The 7,519-nt window shown below is 37.8% G+C and overlaps 1 pseudogene; it reads right to left on the reverse strand.

Moving 5' to 3' along the window:
• Positions 1-4,592: 4,592 nt before the first annotated feature.
• LOC129078809 (40S ribosomal protein S6-like) lies at positions 4,593-6,735 on the reverse strand (annotated as a pseudogene).
• Positions 6,736-7,519: the final 784 nt, after the last annotated feature.

Here is a 7,519-nt window from a genome sequence, read left to right on the forward strand (position 1 = left end):
CTTTCTCTGGTCTCAGCTTTCATCATCATATCTCCTTTTCTGACCCTGATCTCCTGCCTCACTCTTATATGATTCCTTATGATTACGTCAGGTTCACCCCAATAAATCCAGGATAATCTCTCCATTTTAGGATCATTAACCTAATCACATCTGCAAAGTCCCTTTTTCCAGGTAAGGTAACATATTCACAGTTTCCAGCAATTAAAATATGGCCATCTTTGGGGTCCATTATTCTGTTTCCCATAGTGGTCTAATTTCCTCCCTTATTTGATGTTTACTTTTTTTCCTTTTAAAGTTAATTTATTTTTTGTTTCAAATGGGTAATATAGTCATAAGGTTCACAAAAAAGAAAACAATACCAAAAAAGATATGCAGATGACCAAGAAGTACATGAAAAGATGCTCAATATTATTAGTCATTAGGGAAATGCAAATTAACAACACAAGATACCACTTTATACCCACTAGGATGGCTATAATAAAAAAAAATGGAAAGTAACAAGTGATGGTGAGAATGTGAAGAAACTGGAGCCCTGGTACATTGCTGTGGAAATGTAAAATGGTATGGCCACTGTGGAAAACAACAGTGTGGTGGTTCCTGAAGAAGTTTAATATAAAACTACCATATGACACCACAATGCCACTCCTAGATATACGAGGTCTGTCTGGAAAAAGTCGAGCCATTGTTAATATAATGAGAATGGTTTGCGCGACTTCAATGTAACCTGGCAGCCAAGGAGAGTGGACTGAAATGCGCATGCATGAACACTATACTAGTCAGTGGGAGAGGTAGGCACTGTTGAGTGAGCATGTGTACTGTGTGGCTGTTGCATTCAAAATGAGCAAGTAACGAATCTGCATCATATTTTGCATTAAACTTGAATCTTCCTCTGTGGAAACTATTTGGATGATTCAGAGGTCTTTTTGGAGACAATGCATTAAGTGCAGAGCAAATAAAAGTGCATCACAAATGCTTCAAAGATGGCTGAGCATCTGTTGAAAGCGATCCATGTTGTGGAAAGCCTGCAATAAGCAGAACACCTGAGAATGTTAACTGTGTATAAGCTGCAATCAACAAAGATCTGCAACTGACAGTATGAGAAGAAACTGACCTGGGGATTCCAAATACTATGTCCGAGATTTTGATGCAGAATCTTGGCATGAAATGTGTCATGGCAAAATTCTATCCATGACTTCTGCTACCAGAAGAAGGAACATTGTGCTGCAGGTGGGAGGACTGTGTGAGGTCCCCAGGTGCCTACTTTGAAGGGGACTGAGGCATCATTGTCCTATGTACAATGTTCCTTGTATCTCATATCTTCTTCAAGAAATGTCTCTAATTTTGCATATCACACGGATGGGTACTTTCTGGATGGACCGCGTACACCCAAAAGAATTGAGGGCAGATACTCAAACAGATGTTTGATGTACAAGAGTGTTCATAGCAGCATTGTTCAAAATAGCCCAAAATTCTACAGCCATACCACCCTGAACACCCCCGATCTCATCTGATCTTGGAAGCAATAGCCAGAAGGTCCATCAGCAGATGAATGGATAAACAAAATGTGGTTTATACATAAAATTGAATATTAATTCAGTCATAAAGTAGAACAAAGTGCTGACACATGCTACAGTGTAGATGAGCCTTGAAAGCATTATGCAAAGTGGAAGAAGCTAGACACACACACAAATACAATTGTATGGTTCCATTTATATGAAATATCCAGAACAGGTAAATCTATAGAGATAGAAGCAGATTGGTGGTTACCAGGGTCTGGGGGCAAAGGGGAATAGGGAGTGACTACTTAATGGGTACAGGACTTTCTTTGGATTGATGAAATGTTTTGGAATTTAATAAAAGTAGGTGTTGTACAATATTGTAAATGTACTAAATGCCACTGAGCTGTACATTTTAAAATGGTGGATTTTTTTTCTCAGAAGGGGATGTTGACCCTCCCTCACCCTCTTTTTTAAAAAAAGATTTTACTTATTTATTTTCAGAGAGATGGGAAGGGAGGGAGAAAGAGAGGGAGAGACACATCAGTGTGCGTTGCCTCTTGCACAGCCCCCCACTGGGGACCTGGCTTGCAACCCAGGCACGCGCCCTGACTGGGAATCGAAGGGCGACCCTTTGGCTGGCAGGCCGGCACTCAATCCACTGAGCCACGCTGGCTGGGGCTAAAATGGTTAATTTTATGTTCTGTAAAGTTCTACTCAATTAAGAAAAAAGTAAAGCAATAAACAAGGTATACATTGAAAAATCTTACTTCTGCTTCTGTCCTTTCTGCCCCACTTTCCTCTACCCATATAGGTAACAACCTCAATGAGTTCATTATATATCCTACCTGCGTTTCTTCATGCAGAAACAAGCAGATGTAAGTTTTTCTGTCTCCTTCTTTTTCACCAAAAGTAGCATACTATATATAATTTTTTTTACTGTTTTATATCTAATAATACATCCTAGAGTTCTTTCTATAACTTCAATATTTTCATATTGGATGATACCCCACAGTTTAGATATAACATAGTTTATTTACTATAAACATTTAATGCTATACATTTCCATCCAAACACTGCTTTAGTTGCATTCCACAGATTTTGACATGCCATATCTTTATGATGATGTAATTCAATATTTATATTTTATTTTTCCCGAGACTCTCTTTTACCAAAGGGTTATATAGAAGTATATTGCTTTATTTCCAAGTATTTCAAGATTTTTTTTCTGTTATTGATTTCTAGTCTTATTTCATTATAATCAGAGAAAACTGATTGTATCACTTGAATTCTTTCCATCTTTTTCCTTTTTTTACTTCTTTAAAAATTTTTCATTTTGAAGTAATTGCAGATTGCCATGTAGTTGTAAGAGATAGTACAGAAAGTTCCTTATATCTATTATGGATTGAATTGTGTCCCTTTCAACTTCATATGTTGAAGTCCTAACCCCCAATACTTCAGAATGTGAAATTTGGAGGCAGGGTCTTTGCAAAAGTAACCAAGTTAAACTAAGACCATTAAAGTGGTTCCTAATCCAGTATGACTGGTGTCCTTATAAAACAGAGAAATTGGTCACAAAGACACGTATAAAGGTAAAATGATGTGAAGACACAAAGAGAAGGTAACCACCAATAAGCCAAAGAGGGTGGGACCTGGAATAGATTCTACCCCACAGTTCTCAGAAGGAACCAACCCTGTTGACAACTTGATTTTGGACTTCTAGCTGGCAAAATTATGAGACAATAAATTTCCATTGTTTAAGCCACCCATCTGTGGTTTTTTTTGTTATGGCACTGTAGCAAACTAATAAACTTAACTCAGTCCCACCCAATGGTAACATCTTGAAATCTTGCACAACAATAGTACAATCACAACAGAAAATTTAACATTGATACAACCCATATACCTTAAATCAGGTTTCATCAGTTTTACATGCACTCGAGTTTGTGTGTACGTGTGTGTGTGTGTGTGTGTGTGTGTGTTTGTATTTAGTTCTGTGGAATTTTATCATATATAGATACATGTGACCACCACAATGATCAAGATATAAAACTGCTCCATTACAAAGATTCTGTGCTGTTCTTCTTCTTCTTTTTTTTTTTTTTAAGATTCAATTTATTTATCTTTAGAGAGAGGGAAAAGGAGAGAGAAAGAGAGGAAGAGAAGCATCAGTGTGTGGTTACCTCTCACACACCTTGCACTGGGGACCCAGCCGCAACCCAGGCATGTGCCCTGACTGGGAATTTAATCAGTGACCCTTTGATTCACAGGCTGGCACTTGGTCCACTGAGTCATACCAGCCAGGGCCTGTGCTGTTCTTTTATAGCCATAGCCACCTTCCTCCCATCCCTCTCCCTGATCCCTGGCTATGACTAATCTGTCCCTATTCCATAATTTCATCATTTCAATATTGCTATATAAATGGCCTTATTCACACAGCATAATTCCCTTGAGACCTATTCAAATTGTGCTGTATATAAACAGTGAATTTATTTTATTTGCTGAGTAGTATTCCAAAGTATGGCTGTACTATAGTTTGCTTAACCATTCATTGGCTGAAGGACATTTGGGTTGTTTCCAGTTTTGAGCTATTATGAATAATGTTTCTATAACAATTCATGTATAGGTTTTTACGTGGACATAAGTTTCCATTTTTCTGGGGTAAATGATACATCTTTTTACTTTCAATTTTCCTACATCTTTTAAGTGCGTTAAAAAAATTTTTTTGTTTATCCTCACTTGAAGACATTTTTTTCATTGCTTTCTGAGGGAAAGGAAGAGGAGGAGGGAGGGAAAGAAAGATAAAGATATTGATGTGAGAGAGAAACATCCGTTGGTTGTCTCCTTGTACCCACTTGGACTAGGGATCAAACCTGCAGCCTGGGGATGTGCCCTCACCAGGAATCAAACTTGCAACCCTTTGGTGTATGGGACAATGTTCCAACCAGCTAAGCCACTCTGGCCAGGGCCTGAGTTTTTATAAGACACCACATAACTTAATCATTTCAAAAATCCATTCTGCCAATCTCTTTCTTTTCTCTCTCTTTCTTTCCTTTTTGACGTCTGTTCTTATTTACTTTTTACTCTTAGAAAATCTCATGTTTGACTAGACTTAGTCCTAGAGGTAGAAGTTCTGAGAGAGAGGACAGCCTGCATTGCTTGGACAGCTTGCGTCTCTTGGCCGTCTGTTCCTGGTGTTTTTCTTTGGCCTCCTTCATTCTCTTAGCCAAAAGTTTAGCATATTCTGCGAACTCTTCTTTGTTTTTCTTAGTATATTGTTTGTTCAGAGCAATATACCAACATTTGTGTTGCAGGACACATGGAATAACAAGATGCTGAATCTTGGGTGCTTTGGTCCTAGGTTTCTTACCTTTCTTTAGGGGCTTTCTCATAGCATATCAGTGAACATCATCTTCTTTAGAGAGATTGAAAAGTTTGTGGATTCTGCTAACTCTTTAGGGCCCCACATGAGAAGGTGCAGTAGTATCAGTAAGATCAGGAATATCTTTCTTTCCTTTTTTGACAATGACCAAGTTGAGAACACTGAGATTAGCATCCACAATATAACCCAGAATAGATTTGCACTTTCTTCAGTTCTCTTTGGTCTATGATAGGAGGGCCCCTTACTCAGTAGCAGGCAGACATGGCTGTGGGTCAAGGCTCCCTGCTTCACGGGGAAACCTTTTTTGTCATTCCCATCACTGATTCAAATCACATAACCCTTCCATTCTTCACCCAGAGCGTCAGAAGCAACTTCTGGGGCCATATGCTTCCCATAAAAGGTATAAAATTTGCGTTCATTGTCCACTACAATGATTCTCAGGCAGTCAGTGGCTGGGAAAGATGCTCAGCTTCATCCTGAAGCAGCCAATTGCCTCCAAGATGCCACAAGAACAGGCCTGCCAGTCTCTTTCAATTGATTTGTTTAGACTATTTGCATTTAATGTAATTATTTATGTTTGGATTTAAGCTGACCATTTTATTTCATTTGCTTTCTGTTTTCGTTTCTTTGTTTCCCATCTCAAGCTATTTTGGGGGTTCTATTTTATTTATTGTATGTGTATTGTATGTTTTATTATATCTCTTTGCATAATATTTTTAATATTTTCTTTGGGGATTACAAAACACATGCTTACCTTTTCACAGTATTTTACTACCTTAAGAGGAATGTAGAAACCTATTACCATACAGGGCCTTTAAGTGTCCTGCTTCATTTTGTAGCTGGCTACAAAATGTATTATACTTATAAACATTGCATCAAACAGTGTCATAATTTTTGTTTCCAACTATAAAGCAGTGTTTATATAATTTGAGAGAATAAAGTCTGTTATATTTACCCATACAGTCACCATTCCTGTTACTCTCCCTTCCTTCCTGGTATGCCATGTCTCTGCCTGGTGCAATTGCTATCTGGTGGAAGAAAGTACTGCTAGAGCAGGTCTGCTGGCAAGAAATTATACGCTCTTTATTCCAAGAAGATTTTTATTTCATCTGCATTCCTGAAGTATATTTTTGCTGGATATAGAATTCTGTGTTGACAGTGCTTTCCTTTCAGCATTTTTATGCTTTTCTGCTTCCATCTGGCTTCTATGATTTCTCATGAGATGTCTACTGTCATTTGGGTCATGGTTCTCTATAATTAATACCTCACTTTTCTCTAGTTGCCTGTGAGATTTCATTATTATGTTAATTCTAATGAGTTTGATTATAATATTTTTGGACATGGATTTTAAAAAATATATTTCCTGTTTATGATTGATGAGCTTTTCAAATCGGTAAGTTTTGTGAGTTTTGTCAAATTTGGGACTTTCTTTCTTTCTTCCTTATTTATTTATTTATTTTGCTGGGAATATCTATCTTCCATTCATTTAAAGAAAGTTTGTCCTTACCTGTTGGATCATTTTTATAATAGCTGCTTTAAAATCTTTGTCAAGTGATTCCCACATCTGTATCATCTCAGCACATAAGTAGAGATTGTCCTAGTTTTCCTATGATGAGTAAATTTGTATTGCATTCCGGACATTTTGAATATTGTGAATCGCTGGGTATTTTTAAAATCCTATGGAAAATGTTTATTTTTTTCACTTTAGTATGCAACTGACCCAGTTGGGTTCAGGCTACAAGGTTCAATCAACTTTTTGTGGGTTGTGGTGTCAATGTCAGTTCCACTTCCAAAGTCATTGCAATGTTCTTCAGACCTGTCCTGCACGTGTGCCACCTGGCGGCCAGAGTAGGACATGGGTGGTGGTCTACCTCTGCTTATAGTTCCATCTCAAAGCTTTTGATGTACTGGTTAGGGTCAAATTCACATATGTATGGCTTAGGGCAAGCCCAGGGATTTATAGACAACATTACCAAGTCACTTTCCCAAACTCTTTCTTCTTTCCAATTCCCTAGTATTTTTTTGGTTCCTGGGGTCCCATTTTCCATCCTCTAGTCAGAAGAATATCAAAAAAAGAAAAGGGGATTTCTCCCATTCTCTTTGTGCATTAGGAGACCTGTTTTCTGTTTCTTGAGCCAGAACCAGAGGGTTTCTCATGGAGTCCACCTGCAGTTTCAGGCTAACTTATGTCTAAGCTGTGCAACATTGAAGTTAACAATGTGGTAAACTCTCCATTGGCTCAGAGGTACTTTGAACTCTGGTCTTTCTTCCCAATCCATCTGCTACTATTTACTTTACAGAGTCCTCAAATTGCTCCTCCATGAATTCTGCCCAGGTTTATAGCTGCATTCAGTGGGAAGGACAGAATACAGTATGCTTTACTTGGGAACTGGGGCTGAGTTTTGAATCAGATAGTAAATTTGATCAATATCCTATTAATGGATACTTGGGCTATTCTTCTTTCCTGTAAACTGTGGTGCTGAGAATTCTATTATCAGTCTTCTATTATCTCTTATATCTTCTCAATTTGGCTTCTCATTATAATCATCTAGAAAGATTAAATAAAATATCCCAAACTCTCGGCTGTACTCCCAAATTAAACCAGAATCTCTGGTAGTAGGACACAAGCAAAAGTACTTAT

The sequence above is a fragment of the Pteronotus mesoamericanus genome, unplaced genomic scaffold, assembly GCF_021234165.1.
Source record: "Pteronotus mesoamericanus isolate MK-2021 breed Mesoamerican mustached bat unplaced genomic scaffold, CSHL_Meso_final contig_74, whole genome shotgun sequence".
NCBI classification, from domain to species: domain Eukaryota; kingdom Metazoa; phylum Chordata; class Mammalia; order Chiroptera; family Mormoopidae; genus Pteronotus; species Pteronotus mesoamericanus.